The following is a 22,338-nucleotide window of genomic DNA, read 5'->3' as shown; positions in this document are numbered from 1 at the left end:
ACTCACTCTCTCTCTCTCTCTCTCTCTCTCTCTCTCTCTCTCTCTCTCTCTCTCTCTGCATATTAATTGTAGGAAATCAATAAAACAAATCGCATAAGTCAACTAAGGGGCAATAGAGGAAACCTTGTGAACTCAGACTTGGAAAAAGAAGAGTTACTGAATAAGTTTTTTACTTGTGTTTTCACAACTGAAGACACTACCTCAATACCTGAACTTGCTATTAAATATAAAGGGACAGAACCGTCGGGCAAAATAATATTTACAGAAGAGGACATTAAAAACAAAATAGACAAACTCAACAAGTTCAAATCTCTTGGCCCAGATGGGATTCATCCAAGAGAAATTAAAAAGCTAAAAGAGGAGATACTTCCTCACCTATATAAACTCTACTGTAACAGTGCAGAGCAACGAAAGGCTCCAAAAGGATGGAGACTCGGTTTTTACGGGCTGCTCTTTAAGCAAGAGCCCGTGCTGGCTTAAGGCCAGCCTAATCTTCAACACCAACTAGGTAATGTGCCCAAGTTTACAAAAAAGGTCCAAGAGAAGATTCGGTAAATTATAGACTAATCTGTCTAACATCGGTCATTTGAAAGATTTTTGAATCAGGAATTGCAGACCAAATTGCGGACCACATTGATAGAAACAACTTCTTGTTAAACTGCCAACACGGTTTCAGACAAAACAGATCCTGCCTATCAAACATCTTGGAGTTTTTTCATAACATGCTTGGTATTTACGAAAGTAGTAGAGCAATAGTTATACTCTACTTAGATTTCCAAAAAGTCTTTGACAAAGTTCCACACATGAAACTAATGACAATAGTTAGAGTTTTAGGAATTGTAGAAGAAATAGCAGACTGGATCGAAGACTGGCTAACTTATAGAAACAGAAAGTAGAAATAAATGGCGAAGATCAGAATGGCAGATGTGACAAGCGAGGTCAGGGTTCATCCTTGGCCCTCTCTTGTTTTTTATTTACATTCATGACATTGATGTAGGCTTAACTAACAGGATAGCAAAATTTGCAGATGACACCAAACTAGGTGTAAATGCAGCAGACCCAGATACAGTAGAAAGCTTAAGAAATGATCTACAGAAAATAGGAGAGTGGTCAAAAAGATGGCAAATGCCTTTTAACTTGAATAAGTGGAGTGTTACAAATAGGAACAAACAACCCTCATCCCAACTTCATGCTCCTTGGGAATGACATTAATAGTGTACAACAAGAAGAGGACTTGCAATCATTATTACCAAGGACTTAAAAACCACAAAACAGTGCATAAAACCTGAAAAGAAAGCACAGAAACTAGTGGGATACATAAAGAGGCAGTTCAAATACAGAAACAAGGAAACAGTGCTGCAGCTCTACACATCAATAGTTTGATCTCATCTTGAATTTGCAGTACAGGTTTGGTCACCAACACTAAGAAAGGACATAAATAGATTAGCAAGAGCCACAAAGTTAATTCCATCCATCAGGGAAATGGGTTACCAAAGACGACTAGAGCCTGAACATGTATGGCTTATAAACGACGATTGCGAGGACAACTAATAGAAACCTTCAAAATACTGGAAGGCATAACAAAAGTAGACAGTAACAAATTTACGTTAAAGGAAAGCCACACAAGAAGTAATGGATGGAAATTAAAACTGAACAGATACAATACATCCCACAGTGGGAACTTCTTTACATACAAGATATGTAACACTTGGAATAACTGCCACCAGAAGTTGTAAACAGCAACAGTGTGGAAGAGTTTAAAAGAAAGCTAAACAAAATCATTAGGACACTGTGAATGCACAGTAAAACCTGCTCCTACAGATAAGTGAGCACATGATGTCTCGTTAGATGGACTAATAAGTCTTTGAGACATCCTAATCTTTGTAACTCTCTCTCTCTCTCTCTACGGCAGAAATAAAACGATAGTCAAGACAAACTCACATTTCTCTCTCTCTCTCTCTCTCTCTCTCTCTGGGAGAAATAGAAAGGTAGTCAATGCAGTCTCTACGGCAGAGAAACCGAACAGTAATCAAGACTCTCTCTCTCTCTCTCGCTCACTACAGCAGAAATAGGCAGAATCAAGGACTCCTCGGCTCTCTCAACTCATAACCGTCGAAAGACGGAAGTCAAGACTCTCTCTCTCTCTCTCACTACCGCAGAAATAGGACGGAAGTCAAGACTCTTTCTCTCTATCAGAAATAGAACGAGTCAAGAATATCTCTCTCTCTCTCTCTCTCTCCCAAGCAAGAAACATAACGGTCAGTCAACCAAACGATAAAACTTTTCGAAATGTTTGATAAACAAACAATCAATGGTGGGTTTACCTGAAGTAGTGCAGCAGAAAAAAATATTATTGCAAGAAAGGCCACCTGTGGTTAGCTACTATAAAGCAAGGGGAAAAGCCTGAACTATACCCAATAACCGCTACCACAACCAATCAAAAATACCAAAAATGCTGAATCTTCATTCACCTTTGGCTTCGTCTTAAATCTAATCACCTCTTCATTAGCTCAGTCTACTCCATAACATTTACTTGAACTCCATCAATATGTTTTGACATACTTTTGAGCAGATAAACTGATATAGGTCAATATGAAACCTCCATTCAAGAGAGGCTGGACAAAATCAATAAATTAAGAACCAACAGCCAAAATAGATTTCGGAGTCCAAATTATACGAAAACAATAACCTATTATTCACAAGGAAATGAACGTGGTCCTTCGACGCGTAAAAATTACCCTTTCATTTCTTGACAACCCTTCCTTCCCCTTACTCCTGGGCAACTGGCTCTTTTTTGCCATCTTTTTTCAAACCAACCCTGACTTAGTTTAAATTCCACTGTCCTCTTTTTGATCTTTTCCATTTTAAGCAACGGCTGTCCATTACTTTTGTGAGAACAATTTTTATTGTTCAATTCATTATCGCTACAAACGAAAAGAGGCGAAGGTTAAGAATTCACTGGTGTCTGTTTACTTGCCTGTCTGTCTCTTTACTTACAAGATATCTCAAAAATGATTGGACATATTTCAATAAAAAAAGTTTCAGCTCCTGAAACTTTTTAGTGGACCATGAGATGAAAAGGAAATCAGATTTTGACATGATCCGTATCCGGATTTTGATCCGGATCTTTAACATCCTAAATTCAAGATCAGTTGGCTGTAAAGAAATGTTTAATAACTATCAACTGAAAAATTTTGTTTCTAGGTACGATCGATTGCTTAAATACATCCCGTTTTCACGATATAACTAAAGTAAAAATTAATGAACAAAATTCAAAACTTGAAATAATTGAAAGAGGATAGGAAAAACATAAATACAGACAAGTGACTGATAAAAGAAGCCACAGGAAGCGATAAAAAAAATAATAAACAAATATGAGAGCGTTCAAGAAACGACCGAACTTTGCGTATGACAAGAATTAAAAATACCGTCTACTAAAAATGAGAGAGAGAGAGAGAGAGAGAGAGAGAGAGAGAGAGAGAGAGAGAGAGAGAGCTTGGAAAATAATCCCATAAAAAACTTCAACAAATCAACACCCCCCTCTAATGATAATTGGATACTGGAAACTCAACTCATTAAGAGATTTTTGCCAAACTGATCCTGAGTCCGATATTAATACCTCTCAGCTAAAATGACATTAAGGTTGCAATCATTTGGAGGTTATGTTATGAAACTTTATTCTATATAACATTTGTTGACACAATTCATACTCGCTCCGCTGTCTCTAGGGCCTCACTGTTACATACATACATTATATATAAAATACACATGTAAATATATAAATATACAAATATATATATATATCATATATATATCTATATATATATATATATATATATATATATATTTCTACGGGCGTCCTTTTGACTAATTTCTTTTCTCCACCAAACTTCCAAGGTTAGAGGAATAATGATGGGATTTTTTTTGTTGGGGGAGGGGGGGGGGGAGGGGAGTAACGTAAGGGAATTTTGAGAATAAGGAAGAATTCAAAAAGGAGGGAAATCAAAGCCTCAAGACGACTTCTTAAGGTCCGTATAGATTGCCACTGGCGGAGTGAGTTTTCGTACTGGAGTCAAATTATCATCTGAATTTTCTAGCATCCGTGACCAACAAAGAAATGCAAGAGCAATATTGAATATAAAAACTTTAAGATCCTTCCAAAAACGTCTTCTCCGCAGCAGCTAGCGGTCTCCGAATCGCTCTTTATTAAAACGATTGTTCCCACACTGAACTACCAAACTACTCCAGCCCTCTCTGTACCTGGCGTCAACAACAGAGATGCCTTCGCTTTTTTTTATTTTGAGTCATTCGTCTTCCCTCTTCTATTGGAAATGGTAGTTGCGTGTCGTTGATGTTCTTTTAATTTGCTCTATACATTGTAATTGTGTTCTTTTTAGATGAACAATTATTGTAATTTGATTTTATTATTGCAATTTTCAGCTTGAAAATGGGGCTGGTCCCTGAAACGTCGCATTAAATAAACTACGCCAATGTGAAACAGAAGTCTGCATTTAAACCCTTCCCGCTGTGTGTATATACACACACATATATAACATATCTACTATGTGTGTGTGCATGTTTGTATGTATGTATGTATATGTAGAAACTACTGATCATTTTTACCAGATACACATGAAATTGTAATAGCCTAACTTTTCGGATTCTTTGTTCTTCTTTGGATACGGTGACAACCGTATCCAAAAAGGAGCAAAGAATATGAGAAATTATATATATATATATATCGAGCTACAAATGTCCTTTAATATCTAATTCGCTCTACCTTGGAATTAATATATTTTCATATATGCTTAACCGAGGGGGAATTTATTAAGCGATAATAGAATTGGAGGCCGACAGGCGCGAACCATCGACCTCTCAATTCCAGGACTGGCAGTGAAGCCTTAGGCGGGGGGTTGGCTAAGGCTTCACTGCCAGTCCTGGAATTGAGAGGTCGATGGTTCGTGTCCGTCGGCCGCCAATTCTATTATCGCTTAATAAATTTCCCCTCGGTTAAGCATATATGAAAATATATTAATTCCGAGGTAGAGCGAATTAGATATTAAAGGACATTTGTAGCTCGATATATGTATAAGAACCACGGTAATGTGATATGACATATATATATATATATATATATATATATATATATATATATATATATAATATATATATATATAGCATGCACATGTGCCATGTGCATTAGGACGCAATAACATTATCCATTATCTTGCTAAAAGACCAAAAACCTTAATAACTTCCGTCGTGCCTTAATATCGAACTAAAGTTACTACCATTAAGTTCATATGGGCTTCTCACCGACCAGCCATAGATCTGTCATAGCTTACGCCAGCTTAGGTATATCACCAAACCGAAGAAATAAGTTCAAGCACTGATCTGTTCGTGACACTTTGTACAAGTCATCAGAAAAAAAAAAAAAAAGCCACAGCTGACGCTAGGGGTGCCATGTGGGTTTCATCTCCAAAAAATCTTGAAATTAAAACATCTTGTAATTAAATAAGTTGGAAAGTTAATATGAATTCACATAACTTTCCAAAAAGATATCAAATCCATAGGGGTTCACATCCACCCTGCCCCCAGGTTCTAAAAAAGGTTTCGGAGGGGAACTTTATAATAACCAAAGTGAATAACAAGAGAGAGAGAGAGCATAATTAGGTCGAAAAAGATCAACTCCAACACTGATCGTGGCAATCTAAATCAACGGATTGTGTACGTCATTGAAGATAATTTTTCTTTTTAAATTTACACAAACTTGAGTTTTTTCCATAATCACTTACAAGGGATATTATAAGCAAAGAGAAGAATGAATAATTGTTTGTATATAGGTGTGTGTATATATATATATATATATATATATATTTTAATATATATACATACATAATCGTTTGGATTAAAACATCCGAATACATGTAATCGATAGCAAATCACAGACAAATAAAAATCGTTACAATTATCAAATAATTCATAAGAAAAGGAAAGTGTAACTGACTTTACCTTCCAGAAATGAAACACATTCACTGACAGCGAAAGACCATGTTGCAGGAGCTATGGTGAGAGCCCAATGTTGACTGTGCCACACACATGTGCACACACATTTACATATATATACACATACACATATGTAAATAAATTCTTCTGTAAATACAGGATACATCTCAAGTATGTAAGGCCCATTAAAACACTGGTTTAAAGCTAAGGACTATACTTCGATGGACTGACTCCTACCCTTATCAAGTAGTGAATGGCAGAAGAAGTTACATTGGCGAAATATATAGTGGGAGATATGCCCTTAGGTGGTGCCTGGGGTCACCGCTTGCCAACGTTGGTTCTGCTAATTGTCTTAATTTGCTTCATCATTGCCTTAAGGACGATATTGTCTATATGGTCAGAGTCCCAGGCTCCATTGGAAAGGTTGATCCTATTATCTTGTTTTATCAGTGAAGATTCTACCATCTGACATTTGTATTGACAGCTGCTCTTGTATAAAATTTGGGAAGAGTTCTAAGCCACGGTATGGTTCGTGTTATTTATATGATAGAAAATTCCCGAACTATGTTGTCCATATCGAACAGAGCTCTATGTTGAGTTAATCTTACTGAGAGAGATTTTCTTGTTTTAAGTCATACTATGGATTCACAGGAAAATTGTTCTCAGAAAGATTAACTTAACATAAGCATAGAGGTATTTTTTTGTGATAAGTCATACTATGGATTCACAGAAAAATCGTTCTCAGAAAGATTAACTTAACATAAGCACTCAGTTAGATATGGACAACATAGTTCAGGAATTTTCCATCATATAAATAACAAGATCCATACCATGGATTGAAACTTGTCCCAAATTTTATACAAGAGCAGCTCTCAATACAAATGTCATATGGTAGAATCTTCACTGATAAAACAAAAAGATAACAGGATCAATCAAACTTTCCAGGGGAGCATGGGACTCTAACAATACAGACAATATCTTTCTTAAAGCAACGATGAAGTGGATTAAGACAATTAACAGAACCAACGTTGGCTTAGCGGTGACCCCATGCATCACCTAAGGGCATATCTCCCACTATATATTTAGCCAATGTAACTTCTTCTGTCATTCACTACTTGATAAAGGTAGGAGTCAGTCCACCACAATATAGTTCTTAGCTTTAAACCAGTGTGTTTTAATGGCTTTTTATCTACTTATGTATATATATAGATATATATATATATATATATATATATTATATATATATATATATATACTCTTCATGCTTCTTTCCTCAACTCCCATGTATTTGGTTTCTTCTGGGGTAGATAGTAATATTCACTGGCTAGATCTTGAGAATATTCCCTAGGAATAGGAATACAGAATTTAGGACAAAAGCCAAGCGCTGGAACCTATGAGGTCATTCAGTATGATGGTTCGAAAGGTATAAAAGGCGGAAACCCTCGTAGTTACACTGTGATACAATTGTTGAGAGAAGGTGGAAAGTCAGATGGAAGAAAGAGAAATATAAGCCGAGAGAATATTCTCTAAGCCTTTCCACTGGCATGTGCATTAATAAAAATTAAGAAACGAATGACGTGAATAACCTTCTTGGAGGAGAGCCTCACTACCTAACAATGATATGACATTTAAGATTTGTGAACTTTAGGAAGAGTACGATGTTCGAGAACGCCGAATAATCAATAAAAGCTAAGAGCAGGATCATGGCCGGAATTCTTCGAACTGGAACAAACTGACTACGAAAACGTATATATTTCACGAGATCGCGTGCTTTCTTTACCTGGAGATTACCTTGACATATCACCAAACAACATTGGTAATAATTCAGACATACCATCACGTCGTAGCATTCAAGAGTTGATAAGATGTAGAAAATACTTTCGTTATACAGCGCAAAAGGCTTTCCTTGGAATCTTTTCGTTAGATTTAACGACCTACGCTTACTTTAGCTTCGCAGGCACGAAGTTTGTAAGGTAACCTTTCGAGCCTACTACAGCATCAGATGTTAATTTCGAAAATTACCAACTTTTCAGGATAATTTCCATTAAAAGAAAGTTTCCGCATATACTGCATATATTCTCGAACACTTCGTGGACTAATGAAAATATCCGAAACTAATGGCTTTAATGTTTCACATACGAAAACATAGGTCTAATCAATTTGTTTATTAGCTGAAATTTGCTGTGGTTATGGCCTTGCACTTATTAATAAGCAGGTCTTCTAAGACCCCAGAATAAAAGGCATCACCAGAATGACTTCGGCAACTGATTGTGTTGGACTATAGCCCTAGTAAAATAAAATTTTTAAAACTGCATTCCAGCTTAGTCAAAACATGAGGGAATGTTGAATATAACGGGTAATCTAATTGTTTTTAAATTATTTCATCAAGAATAGTTTAACTTTGATAAAATGGTCTGGCCAAGGGCACAATGCAGTTCTCAGTGTAGAATGTATAAGACCACCAAAGTGTTTGAAGAACTTCAACTACTAGCTGAGGAAATTATTTAGCATTTCACTGAGACACCATAAGACCAACAAAGTCTGTTTAGAAAAGCTCCAAACAGACTTCAGCACTGAGGAAATGATGTAACTTTCACTGAAACATCTTAGCATTGCAACACAAGAGAGATTAAGCTGCATAAAGCCCTCTGCCGCAAGGTAGAATGGTCTACGTAAGATTTGTTGGTGAGTCCTTATACATTAACGACAGCGAGGAAGGAGAACTAAGTAGGAAAGAACAAACCAAAACTTAACATACTTTATTTAAAGGAAATAAAAGAGAGTAGTCACACTAGAAATGACAGCACAGCTGGTCTGTGCAAAATCACTGGTGAAGCCTCCAAAATGTAGTTGGTGAAGAGACTCTTAACCTACTAACCTTCTGGCTATACATGACAGTTTGAATTCACTAAAAGATGACCTTAGTAGCATACAAAAGGAAAGTAAGCCAAAGAGGACAAGAAATCCACACTCCTTGATTATCTATGAGTCAACCTCCTCCTCATGAAGGCTGAATCTTCTTGGCTACTTACCAAAAAGGAGAACAAATAATATAAGGTTAGACAAGGTTAATGTCAAAGTGCTAAAACAATGGAGGGCAACCATTTATGGAATAAACCAGCTAATAAGTTATGCAACAGGTACAAAAACTAGTTATACGTTGTAAGCCAACAAGAGTTACATAAGACCAATGGAATACCAAGCAAGGACTAACATTATGAAATTTAACTTGTATATTATGGAGGTTAAGGATTTACTAAACAAATGAAGCAAGGCAAGATGCCTTCTTGCCCAGTGGAGTTAAGCAACACTGTCAGTCAGAATTAGAATGACTAGCAAACTTACCCATCTACGATGGGTGATAAAATACAGGTGCAGAAGTGAAAAATTTATATGTACTATTTGTTCAGCAATATTAAAATAAGGGCGGTTTTTATGCATACCTACTACAGAACCTCTTTGTACACAATATTATCAGTTTGTCCAAAACTTAATTTCAAGTTGGCAGAGTCAGTTGCTCTGCTCATCGCCACATACAGTTGCCCATGCGTGAACATGGGTGACAGCAGAAACACACCAACACGATCCAAAGTCTGGCCCTGCGACTTGTTTGCAGTGAATGAGAAGGCCAGGTTGATGGGAACTGCCTGCGCCGTAACTGGAACGGAAACTGGTTGTCCGAAGGCATCAGAGGAATCCGGGAGATGAACAGACGTTTGCCGGTGTGAGGGCCCGTTTCTATCACTGCTTTGATGACGTGGGAGTTTAGCTCCATAACGGTGTACCTCGTTCCGTTGCAATGTCCATTGGCAGGATCAAAATTCCGACACAATATTATCAGTTTGTCCACAACTTAATTTCAAGTTGGCAGAGTCAGTTGCTCTGCTCATCGCCACATACAGTTGGCCATGCGTGAACATGGGTGACGGCAGAAACACACCAACACGATCCAAAGTCTGGCGCTGCGACTTGTTTGCAGTGAATGAGAAGGCCAGGTAATGGGAAACTGCCTGCGCCGTAACTGGAACGGAAACTGGTTGTCCGAAGGCATCAGAGGAATCCAGGAGATGAACAGACATTTGCCGGTGTGAGGGCCCGTTTCTATCACTGCTTTGATGACGTGGGAGTTTAGCTCCATAACGGTGTACCTCGTTCCGTTGCAATGTCCATTGGCAGGATTGAAATTCCGAAGCAACATTACCGGGCAGTACTTCTTCAACGTTATTTTGTGCACTGGCAGTCCCGATGGATTCAAGTTATTAGATATTGATGATAATTTTCATCTTCTATTGTGTCCGAGCTGAAATATTCGCGACTTTCTCTGGGGAAGTTGTACAGAAATTATGTATGAAAAATCGTAAAATAACTAAGTCTACGGGAATAACCAGCCTCGTTTCACGGCCAGAAACAGCTCCGTTTCAGGGAATCCCTTCTCACCCCCACCCCCTACAAAGGAGGGGGATAGGTTGGATGAAACCCCATTACAAACCATCTTAGGGGTCCCCACCATAACCCTGCCGAGTTTCATGCCCATCTGACCAGCCGTTTGGCCGTGATTGAATGACAGACAGACAGACATTACGCCCATTATAGTATGATTAACTACAATGACAGCCATACATAAAGGGAGTACAAACAAGGAGCAAGTAACCTAATATCAAAAATCATTGTTCACTTGCTGTTGGGAAGCTCTTTCTAGCTCCCTCTAGTGCTGGCTTAAGTGCTAAAAAACGAGAGGGCACAATGGAATCGAGCGTCGATGGTCAACCCCAGGTAATGGGGTGGGGCACTCAAAGATAGTAATGTTGCTACTCTGGATTTAGAAAGACATCTAGGAATGATAGTTGGTCATTACGATTCTTTTCAACAGAGAAATGAAGACTAGATTTGGCTTCAAACTGAGCAAGCAATGAATGTCAATTTATACTTATTCAGGAAGAATGGATGTTGTTGATCCGCATGAATATTTGAGAACAATTACAACGGATAATGCAAGGATTAAAATGTGGATCAGAGAATATATGAATCAAGGCGAGCAGGATTGTGAACGAAAAGGACTGGGGAGAGACTTAGAGTCTATTCTCTTTAGAAACAAAACTGGGAATCTATGATGGGAACAGTTTTGTTTCTAAACTGGGAATCTATGATGGGAAATATCAGCCGACTGACTCTTCTATGGAAGTGAAGCGTGGATGTTTGGTGTGAATGAAATTTTGAAGCTGTCGAGATTTGCATGCAATATAAACTAAACTGGCAGGATAGGAAAGTTGAGAAATGTATAAATAGTGGTCAAAATGATAGTGTAAGTGAAAGGATTGATCACAGTACTTTGAGATGGTTTGTTTAGCCATGTGGAAAGAATTGAAGGCGAGAAGTTGGTTAAAAATTAAAATCCAGAAGAGTAAATAGGGAGGAGAAGGAGATCTAGAAAACGCTGGGTATCTGGAGTGAGAGGTACTGTAAAAGAAGTGCCTCAATATCAAGAGGGTCAGGCTTAGCTGGCGCGGAAAGGTATATTACAATTCTACATATGTCCATGGACGCCCTTGTTTCTTCAGAAGCTAGTATTAACATCAAATTGTATAAATCTGACTATCGAAGGTTTCGCGAAACTAAATGAAAGTCTAAAGACATAAACCTTATGTGTATGACTGAAATACAACTTACTTCAAGATCAGGTTTATCATACCTCGCAAAACTCTATCCCATTTCCCTTCCTTTTCTTGTTTCCACCAGGCCTTTACTGGATAAGGCGTATTAGGCTGCCCATCCCATCGCCCTCTTTGTAAAATAAAGACATCGCACTATTTGTAAAATAAGAAGAGAAAAATCCGAATTTTTCACTACATGCACTTTACGTTAGCTGAGTTACGAGTTCCTTTGCCTGGCAAAAATAAAAAAGAAAAAAAAGATTCCAATATATCTTTTACGTTGACCTTTGTTCCTGAAAAGCAAAGAAGATTCGAGTGATGGTCGCCTGACATTTGCGAAATATCTAGAGATTAAATTGCATGCAGGTAGATTTTTCGTAACGTTGTCAATCAAACAATACATTTGTGCATACGAGAATATTAAGTGTAAAACATCGTGAGATGGCAATGCAACGGCCGTTATGTCTGGTCAGCTTTAATTATTCAAATAAAAACCATTTACGACAAGAAAGCAATACGATAACGCTCACCTAAAAAAGATTTTTTAAAAATCTGGATCATGAGCAAATTTATCTCAAAACTTAATCCAATCAACTTCGGGCCCTACCCTCAAAAAATGTCAATCAAATCCATCAGTGAATTTTTTACATATCTTGTGGAGACAGATACCTGACAAACACATCTAATACATTTTCATATATTTAATAATTTATTATATTTTTTAAGGCCGATCTCTTCTTTCTGTATTCCCCTTTAACTCCTCTTACTTCTTCCAAATGAACATCATATTCTTTGGAAGCTTATCTTTCAAGTCATTGGTCTTGAGGTAGGCTTCTTCCATATGAATATGGTTTATTTTCATAATAATAATAATAATAATAATAATAATAATAATAATAATAATAATAATAATAATAATGTGGCGACGTGGCAGAATGGGTTAGGTCGTCAATGGACTGGTTAAGCAACATTGGGGCTGGTCAGTCGTTGGATGGGTGACCGCTCCCCTCGGCATTGATTCCTTGGGAAAGGATCTTTACCATTATTTCCTCAGTCTACTCAGCTGTAAATGAGTACCTATCCCTGATGGGGTAGGGTCCAGCTATGGGTTAAATAGCAAAACTCAGCAATGATGTTAAGAAATGAAGGAATAAACGACAACGACGTAAATGGAACCTTTGGCAACAGAGGAGCCTCGTCCGGCAGCCAGGTATTCAACCCAATTGAAGGGGAAGACGGTCAAGTACTTGGAGGTCGTCATCCAGCAGCTGACCACCACAACGACAGTAACCAACAGCCTGAGATTGGAGCTACAGAAGCAAACCAAAGGAAGAAATGGACAAGAGAAGAAAATAAGGAAATATGGAGATGCTACATCAGAAGCAACCCGACGGAGACAGGATATAGAAGAAGGTTGGTCAACATCTGGAATGAGAGGAATAACAACCCCCAAACAGAGCAGAGGCTCGCAGACCAAGTAAGGAACATAAAGAAAAAGAACTGGCTCTCCCCAACAGAAAGAGAAGAACTGGAAAGGGAAATGTCACACGACAACGAATTACATGAAGACGAACTGAGAGACGATGCCACAGAAGACGACAGGGATGATGAGGTATCAAACAACGACACACGAAGAAACACAGACGAAGTAACAGAGAGGACGGAATGGGTAGAAAAGATTAGACAATGGATGGAGCCAGATACAGAGAGAACAAAGATCCCCTCCATGAAAGCCTACAACATCAAGAAATTAAGGCAGAAAACAAGTGAGGTCAATGAAATAATGGCCATAATACACACCACCAGTATCACAGAAAAAAATAACTTGGCATATGCAGGAGCAAGATTAGTAACAGAACTGATGGGGATTCGAACACCAACACCACCAGCACAACCAACCCAACAGAAACCAAAACAACAGTCAACCCGCCTTGGGAAACGGAAAAGGCCGCCATAGGAAAATACCAAAATCATGGTGATGAGAACTGACTTGAGTAAACTGAAAGAGATGGCAGAAAAAAGGCTAAGAAGCAAGAAAACAAGGGAGGAACTCAACGAGAAATACAAAGTACAAGAGAGGGGGACTAAACAACACAATAGAAGATGTAAAACAGAGGCTTAAGGCCAAAGCACATAAGATCCAACGGTACATGAACAGGAATAAGGGATACCAACAGAACAAACTATTCAGAACCAACCAGAAAAGACTATACAGCCAACTAAGAAGGGAAGACAACCACCAAGAAATTCCTGAAGCCGAACCAAGTAAGAGAGACTGGGAAAACATATGGAGCAATCCGATATCACACAACAAACATGCAACATGGCTCCAGGAAGTCAAGGAAGAAGAAACAGGGAGAATAAAACAAAGATTCACAGAGACCACGAGAGACACAGTCAGACACCAACTAAAGAAAATGCCAAACTGGAAAGCCCCAGATCCCGATGAAGTCCATGGATACTGGCTCAAAAACTTCAAGGCCCTATACCCACGAATAGCAGAACAACTCCAGCATTGTATCTCAAATCACCATGCACCCAAATGGATGACCACAGGAAGAACATCCTTAGTACAAAAAGACAAGAGTAAGGGAAATATAGCCAGTAACTACAGGCCTATCACCTGCCTACCAATAATGTGGAAGTTACTAACAGGTATCATCAGTGAAAGGCTATACAATTACCTAGAGGAGACAAACACCATCCCCCACCAACAGAAAGGCTGCAGGAGGAAGTGTAGGGGCACAAAAGACCAGCTCCTGATAGACAAAATGGTAATGAAGAACAGTAGGAGAAGGAAAACCAACCTAAGCATGGCATGGATAGACTATAAGAAAGCCTTCGACATGATACCACACACATGGCTAATAGAATGCCTGAAAATATATGGGGCAGAGGAAAATACCATCAGCTTCCTCAAAAATACAATGCGCAACTGGAATAAAATACTTACAAGCTCTGGAATAAGACTAGCAGAGGTTAATATCAGGAGAGGGACCTTCCAGGGAGACTCACTGTCCCCACTACTCTTCGTAGTAGCCATGATTCCCATGACAAAAGTACTACAGAAGATGGATGCCGGGTATCAACTCAAGAAAAGAGGCAACAGAATCAACCATCTGATGTTCATGGACGACATCAAGCTGTATGGTAAGAGCATCAAGGAAATAGATACCCTAATCCAGACTGTAAGGATTGTATCTGGGGACATCAGGATGGAGTTTGGAATAGAAAAATGCACCTAGTCAACATACAAAAAGGCAAAGTAACGAGAACTGAAGGGATAAAGCTACTAGATGGGAGCAACATCAAACACATAGATGAGACAGGATACAAATACCTGGGAATAATGGAAGAGATTAAACACCAAGATGAGGACCGATCAATGGAAGGGGGGGATATAAAACACCAAAAGATGAAGGACACGATCAGGAAAGAATATATGAAGAGACTCAAGGCGATACTCAAGTCAAAACTCAACGCCGGAACTATGATAAAAGCCATAAACATATGGGCAGTGCCAGTTATCAGATACAGCGCAGAAATAGTGGAATGGACGAAGGCAGAACTCCGCAGCATAGATCAGAAAACCAGGAAACATATGACAATACACAAAGCACTACACCCAAGAGCAAATACGGACAGGCTATACATAACACGAAAGGAAGGAGGGAAAGGACTACTAGTATAGAGGACTGCGTCAAAATCGAGAACAGAGCACTGGGGCAATATCTGAAAACCAGTGAAGACGAGTGGCTAAAGAGTGCATGGGAAGAAGGACTAATAAAAGTAGACGAAGACCCAGAAATATACAGACAGGAGAATGACAGACAGAACAGAGGACTGGCACAACAAACCAATGCACGGACAATACATGAGACAGACTAAAGAACTAGCCAGCGATGACACATGGCAATGGCTACAGAGGGGAGAGCTAAAGAAGGAAACTGAAGGAATGATAACAGCGGCACAAGATCAGGCTCTAAGAACCAGATATGTTCAAAGAACGATAGATGGAAATAACATCTCTCCCATATGTAGGAAGTGCAATACGAAAAATGAAACCATAAACCACATAGCAAGCGAATGCCCGGCACTTGCACAGCATCAGTACAAAAAGAGGCATGATTCAGTGGCAAAAGCCCTCCACTGGAGCCTGTGCAAGAAACATCAGCTACCTTGCAGTAATAAGTGGTACGAGCACCAACCTGAGGGAGTGATAGAAAACGATCAGGCAAAGATCCTCTGGGACTATGGTATCAGAACGGATAGGGTGATACGTGCAAATAGACCAGACGTGACGTTGATTGACAAAGTCAAGAAAAAAGTATCACTCATAGATGTCGCAATACCATGGGACACCAGAGTTGAAGAGAAAGAGAGGGAAAAAATGGATAAGTATCAAGATCTGAAAATAGAAATAAGAAGGATATGGGATATGCCAGTGGAAATCGTACCCATAACCATAGGAGCACTAGGCACGATCCCAAGATCCCTGAAAAGGAATCTAGAAGAACTAGACGCTGAAGTAGCTCCAGGACTCTTGCAGAAGAGTGTGATCCTAGAAACGGCGCACATAGTAAGAAGAGTGATGGACTCCTAAGGAGGCATGATGCAACCCGGAACCCCACACTATAAATACCACCCAGTCGAATTGGAAGAACTGTGATAGAGCAAAAAAAAAAAAAAAAAAAAAAAAAAAAAAAAAAAAAATTGAATAATAATAATAATAATCTACCCGACATCTTTATACCTACCTATATTCAAAGCTTATTTTGAAGCCTTCGCACCAGCAACTGTAGGCCGGGGTAATTAAGCACGATTCTTCGAAAGGAAGAGCAAACAAATTTGAATGGATCCAGTTTACTGAACTAATCAATAAGATGGCGCAAGCATTCTGGAACAGTCATCCTTCTAATTAAAACTCGAGGCGGGCTTCGAAAACAAAGGAAGCGCATTAAAAAATCCAAACGTTTACGTAACACATCCTCTAAACTTGACGATGGTGAGGCTCTCTATAATATTATTATTATTATTATTATTATTATTATTATTATTATTATTATTACATCATGAACCCTATTCATATGGAACACACCAACAGGGGCCACTGACTTGAAATTCAAGCTTTCAAAGAATATGGCATTCATTTGATAGAAGTAAAAGAAGGTAATACGAAGAAGTAGTCAGTTATTGGAAAATAAAAAAAATAAATGAATAAATTACTAAATACATAACTAACAAAAGAGGAATTGTTTGAGGGTACTTATGCACTGCCTCTTCGTTTGAACTCTTGAGGTTCCAGTGACACAACATCCTCGGGGAGACACTTCCCTTCCACGGCCGTTGCAACGGTGAGAAGTTTGACAGAAAGTCACTTCAGTAACGGCATACTACACTGGTCCTGCTGTTCAGCAAATCAGGTCGCTCTCGGGAGGAAAGGACAGCAGGGAGTGACCTGCACTGAACAGGCTAATGAACTAACTAAATAACAGAATGAACACTTTCATGACGTCTCGATAAATTCGTTTCATACCTGACTGAACGTGGCGTCCGAACTGTTCAGAAAACTTGCTGCAAAAATCCGGAAATGTGTCAGCGTGGATAAAATAACACATTCATGGCAATTAATCCAGGACTGAGCTTCCAACCTAGGTTTACAGGGTTGTTCTTTTTTTGTCCTAATGAATGCTTCACTCTGTGTGGTACAGTATCACCAGATACACTGCTCAGGGTGTTACTCCAGTTTACATTTGTGACAATTCCAAATAACTTATCGCCAGTGTAATATCAGCTATCATAAATCTTCTCATTTATAACCACTGCAGTATTAGATTTAAGGGAGTTCTGTCACAGAGACCGATAACAGAGATGGGGAAATGAGGGCAGGGTGGGGCTGGGGGAGGTGTGGGGGTACTCGGTTCCGATCTAGAAATTTCTTTCTCTCATTCTGGGGATTTTGAAGGATAAGAATTATAAAATATGTATTTGTCACGTACGGTACGTATTCCATCAATGCGGAGAGGCAAAAGAACAAAACGGAATAAAAGCGCTGGGACCTAGGAGGTCATTCATCGCTAAAAGGGAAACTGAGAATAGAAAGGTTTGGAAAGTGTAACATGAGGGAAACTTCACAGTTGCACTGTGAAACAATTGTTAGGAACAGGTGGAGAGCAAGATGGAATAAAGAGAATATGAAAGGAGGTACAGTAAATTGAACGTAAGGGGTTACAGCCAAAGCCCGACGGGATGCTAGTCTACAGCGCACCGCGTGGGGAGGAGCACTGACGGCAGGCAAAAGGAACAACTTAAACTGGCTTTGGGCACTGAATACGATGTACGCGCGCAAAAGGGTTGATACTTGATTCCACAAGCTATGATCTTCGATGTTGATGATGATGATGATGATAACAATAATAATAAAACTTTGCATAATCTAATTTGGAATGTCATAATGGCCGCTAACTTGTCAGCAACCATAAAAAAAATTTATAAATTCATATGAAACGAAAGAAACGTTCAGAGGTACATCAGTATATATCTATGTTGTGAGCGTATATAAGAATATATGTATATGTATATGATATATATATATATATATATATATATATATATATATATATATATATATAATTACACAATTCTCAGCAAATTTCTTGAGATGAGGCTGTTACGAATACTTTTTCACGACCACAGCTAAGGCAGGCATCAATTCACAGCTGATCGACTGAGGGCAGCATACCGGGATCGGACTGCGTACCTTAATAAAACGACCACTGTGTTTATATTACTGTGAAAGTATGTTTGCAAATATGTATACAATATATCTGTAAAATGTACCAAGAACCCTGCAACTGAAGTCCAGTCTGCAAGGCATTAAAAAAACAAAAAAAGCCAAGTACCCAAAACGAAACATGAAAAATGGAGCAAAGAAAATTATACAATTTTGTAATTAGCAATCGATATGGATAATCAATAAAAAAAAAATCTCTTCCGATTCAAAAGATGTGTGTGGCCACTGATTTTAATATAATAATAATAATAATAATAATAATAATAATAATAATAATAATAATAATAATAACTTTACTAATGAGTGAGGTGAATAACAAATAACTGATGAATCTAAGTTATCCCGAGAGAGAGAGAGAGAGAGAGAGAGAGAAGAGAGAGAGAGAGAGAGAGAGAGAGAGAGAGAGAGACCCTGTTACATCAATCGATGATGAAAAATAAAAATAACTTTTCCAGGTACGGAAAAGCATTAATTTGAAATAAAAAATTTAAAAAAACCCGCCATTTAACGAGTATAAAATATGGCGGGTACTTGGAAATGAACGTCCAAAATGGTGAGGAACGTTCTCGGAAATAACGTTTATTCCATCTACGTAACGGTTAGGACGTAAGTATTTAAAAAAATTTCCGTTTTCATCTCTCTCTCTCTCTCACTCTCTCTCTCTCCTCTCTCTCTCTCTCTATAAATATATATATATATATATATATATATATATATATATATATATATATATATATATATATATATATATCATATATATATATATATATATATATAGTATATATATATACGAGTATATTGGAATGTTTCCTTACCATTGACTGTTGGAACTTGGACATCATGACACATTTTGAATTCACATAACTAGAAACACCTAGAAAAAACAGTCTTGAAGCATGCAAGGTTTTAGCACTTTAAATCATTTAAGAGCGCTTCCTCAAACGCACAGTAAACTTCAAAAAGAGAAACAACGGCAAATGCTCACAGTCCACAAATAACACGATGCAATAAACTGAATCCAAAAGGCTGTCTCGATGTAACTAATCTCGTGGCGCCAAGTTGAAACACTAAGGAGGAAGTCACTGTAGTCAACAAGTACCTTGGAAAATCTGCCAATACTGGTCGAGGCTTTTTTTCTCATAATATTGATTCAACGTTCAACCCTGCGGAGGGGGCAGGTAGCAGGGGAGGAGAGAATGGGAGGGAGAGCACAGGAATCGATCGTAACTGAGGGAATAATATGGCGAGGGATCTTGCCACCTCACCCACCTCCCATGGTCCCAGGCACGTGTTCCAATGACGTCACCCTTCAACACCGCCTATTTTACATCCACAAACCTCAAGTCTGCTCCATATTCGCACTTTCCAAAGTAAAGCAAAACAATTTCAAGGTATAAGTGTGTGAAGTGTAAGCATGGAGACGTGTCACTGTTTATAACCTGGTGGCTTCGCTCTGGCTACGAGAACTAGTCCACAGGTTTATGCTTATCCATTACATAATCGTCACCGGGAGAGGAAACACTTCCTGTTTGACGATAAAAGTCGATTGCCTGTTCTTCAGTTTCTATTTCTTTCCTTTTATATATATAAAAACCTTGCGAATATTAAATTGCAATTTACTTTATTTTCTAACAAATTCCTTTATCTTCACATTGCTTTTGGAATATATATATATATGTATATGGGGAAAGATTGCCTTCCGCTACTAACACTATGCTCATGTTCTCTTTAACTTGAAGATGGATGTTTGTGCACAATCGAAGCTGCGTATGTTCGCTGATGGCAAGCAAGCAAGAACTTGAGCTAGCATAATTTTTTTGTCACCAGTTTACGCTCAGTTGTCAAGCGACTTCAGGGAAGTAAATCGGCCAATTATTGATTGAATGACGGATCGAAACGTTGGCGGAAAAATCCTATAAGATTCGAAGTTTGAAGTGACTGACCTATAAAATAACTATAACTTCTAAACAAAGAGTAATAGGGTCGCACTGTGACCATGGCTAGGCCTAACTTCGGCAGAAATCAAAAGTGAAATTCTTATATTACTAATCAATTACTAAGATGCATACTATGTGCATTTGAGGAATCAATTACGGGCTATATGATGTTAAATATTCCTTAATCAATTACTTATGTACACAGTTTAAGTATTAATGTGTATGATATTAACCATACACAAACTGCATTTTGAGTGCATCCATACAGTTGACTCTCGTGCAGTATTCAATATTTATCTATTGCTGTTATGAGTCAGCCACCTTATGGCAGCAAAGAGTTTTGCTTCTCGAGCGGCCTTGTTGTTTTACTCAGTCAGATTTGTCCCTGCACGGGCTCTTGCTTCTAGATTAAGTCGAATGTGCCTATGACTTGACCAAGAAATAAACGTAGAGAGAACGCATCAAAATATCACCTGTTTTTACATATTGTCTTTCTCTGACCTTTTGAAACCGGTTGTCACTCGATGATACGACTCGGAATCTAGTTCGGTGATCTGAACTTGACATTTCAAAGGGGGAGGGGGTCCTGAGAGAGAGAGAGAAGAGAGAGAGAGAGAGAGAGAGAGAGAGAGAGAGAGAGCAGGATAAAGTATTCGTATCCAAGTCAGCTGTTCTCATGGGTTCGGTTAATGTTTTTACCAAATTTCGGGATTGTAATTTCATTACGTGCCATCATTGTTATTACTGCCATCTTTACATTATAAACACACACTCACACAATATATATATATATATGATATAATATATATATATAATATATTATTAATATCTATATATATATATATATATACATACAAGTATATATATTGTGATTGTGTGTACGCGCGCCCACACGTTTAGTACGGAACACAACAGGAAATTGTCCAACTCTTCATTCTCTTTCTGTGCCCTTTCCTTTTTTTCTTTCTTTTTCTTTAGTGCTAATACTCCTGAACGGTAGATCAAAAACTGGATTTGTCGAGAAATGTGCACTGCAAAAGATATTTATAACTCCAGATACAGTACGAATAACCCAACCCCTTCCACTGAAGCCAAAGCCATCTATTTAAACCCCTTAACATCAATACTGCTAAAATATACGATGAAACAATGCCCGAGGAAACTGTTTTTCGTCCCGATGACATAAACCCACTTGAACTAGCAGGTAGACACAAGCAGCTCAAGCCATCCTCTGAGCCTGGCAACGCTGTCTGGGCTCGCATCACCCTTAACGGAATAAGACAGAGATGCTTCACCAGTTTACGAAAAAGAACTCTCCACTTACAAGACACTGAAGGAGGGACGTAGTCTGAAATCCATCGCGGTACACCGCCACAGGAGATAGCTGGAACGAACGCTACGGTCACCGAGATGACACAAAGCCAGACGAATTCGAACCTCTTTAACGGCCGCTACGGCACAGCGCACCGCACCGCACACGCCCGCCAGCAGAGGATGCCACTGCCTCCTCCTACTCCTCCGCCCACTCCACCTCGAGCAGACACGCGCAGACGCCCTACGAGAATATGGGCTCTTCCTAATTCGAGGCTCCCGGCGGGAAGTTAGCAGGGCCGGCGTGCTATGATGGGAGTAAATTTTCACGTTCCTGTTCGGATGATCACTCGATATCGTCAAAATAAAGCTGAACGTTGTTGTCTAGACTCATAAGTTTCTCCCCAGGATAAGCCTAAGCTCGTACCTTGTTTCTTACGTCAAACCAAGAGTAAATAAACAAGAATTACAAACGGGTAATAATAAAACACCTCACCACGCGCGCTCTGCCTGAGAAGGGGAATTTTCATGATTCATATTCGCACGAAGTTAATCAAATAATAAAACCCCTTATAGTATATAAAGATTGACCGATTCCCTCTTCCATGCGAATTATATGGCGTAGATGGGAAAGGATTTG

The 22,338-nt window shown here is 38.7% G+C and overlaps 1 protein-coding gene across 5 annotated transcripts in view; it reads right to left on the bottom strand.

Moving 5' to 3' along the window:
* LOC135223692 (uncharacterized) overlaps positions 1–21,885 on the bottom strand; it is a 299,245-nt gene extending 277,360 nt beyond the window's left edge. For 2 of the 5 annotated variants that reach the window (XM_064262401.1, XM_064262402.1), the window contains exon 1: positions 21,712–21,885. The gene's annotated coding sequence lies outside the window, so the exon portion shown is untranslated. Of the gene's footprint in view, positions 1–19,265; positions 19,405–21,711 lie in introns of those variants that run through there. The other 3 variants (XM_064262397.1, XM_064262398.1, XM_064262399.1) reach the window with 2 other exon arrangements.
* Between the last annotated feature and the right edge of the window lie 453 nt (positions 21,886–22,338).

The sequence above is a fragment of the Macrobrachium nipponense genome, chromosome 10 (assembly GCF_015104395.2).
Source record: "Macrobrachium nipponense isolate FS-2020 chromosome 10, ASM1510439v2, whole genome shotgun sequence".
Lineage (NCBI taxonomy): Eukaryota > Metazoa > Arthropoda > Malacostraca > Decapoda > Palaemonidae > Macrobrachium > Macrobrachium nipponense.
Note: the sequence above shows the minus strand (reverse complement) of the source record. Positions and strands in the feature narration are given on the sequence as shown.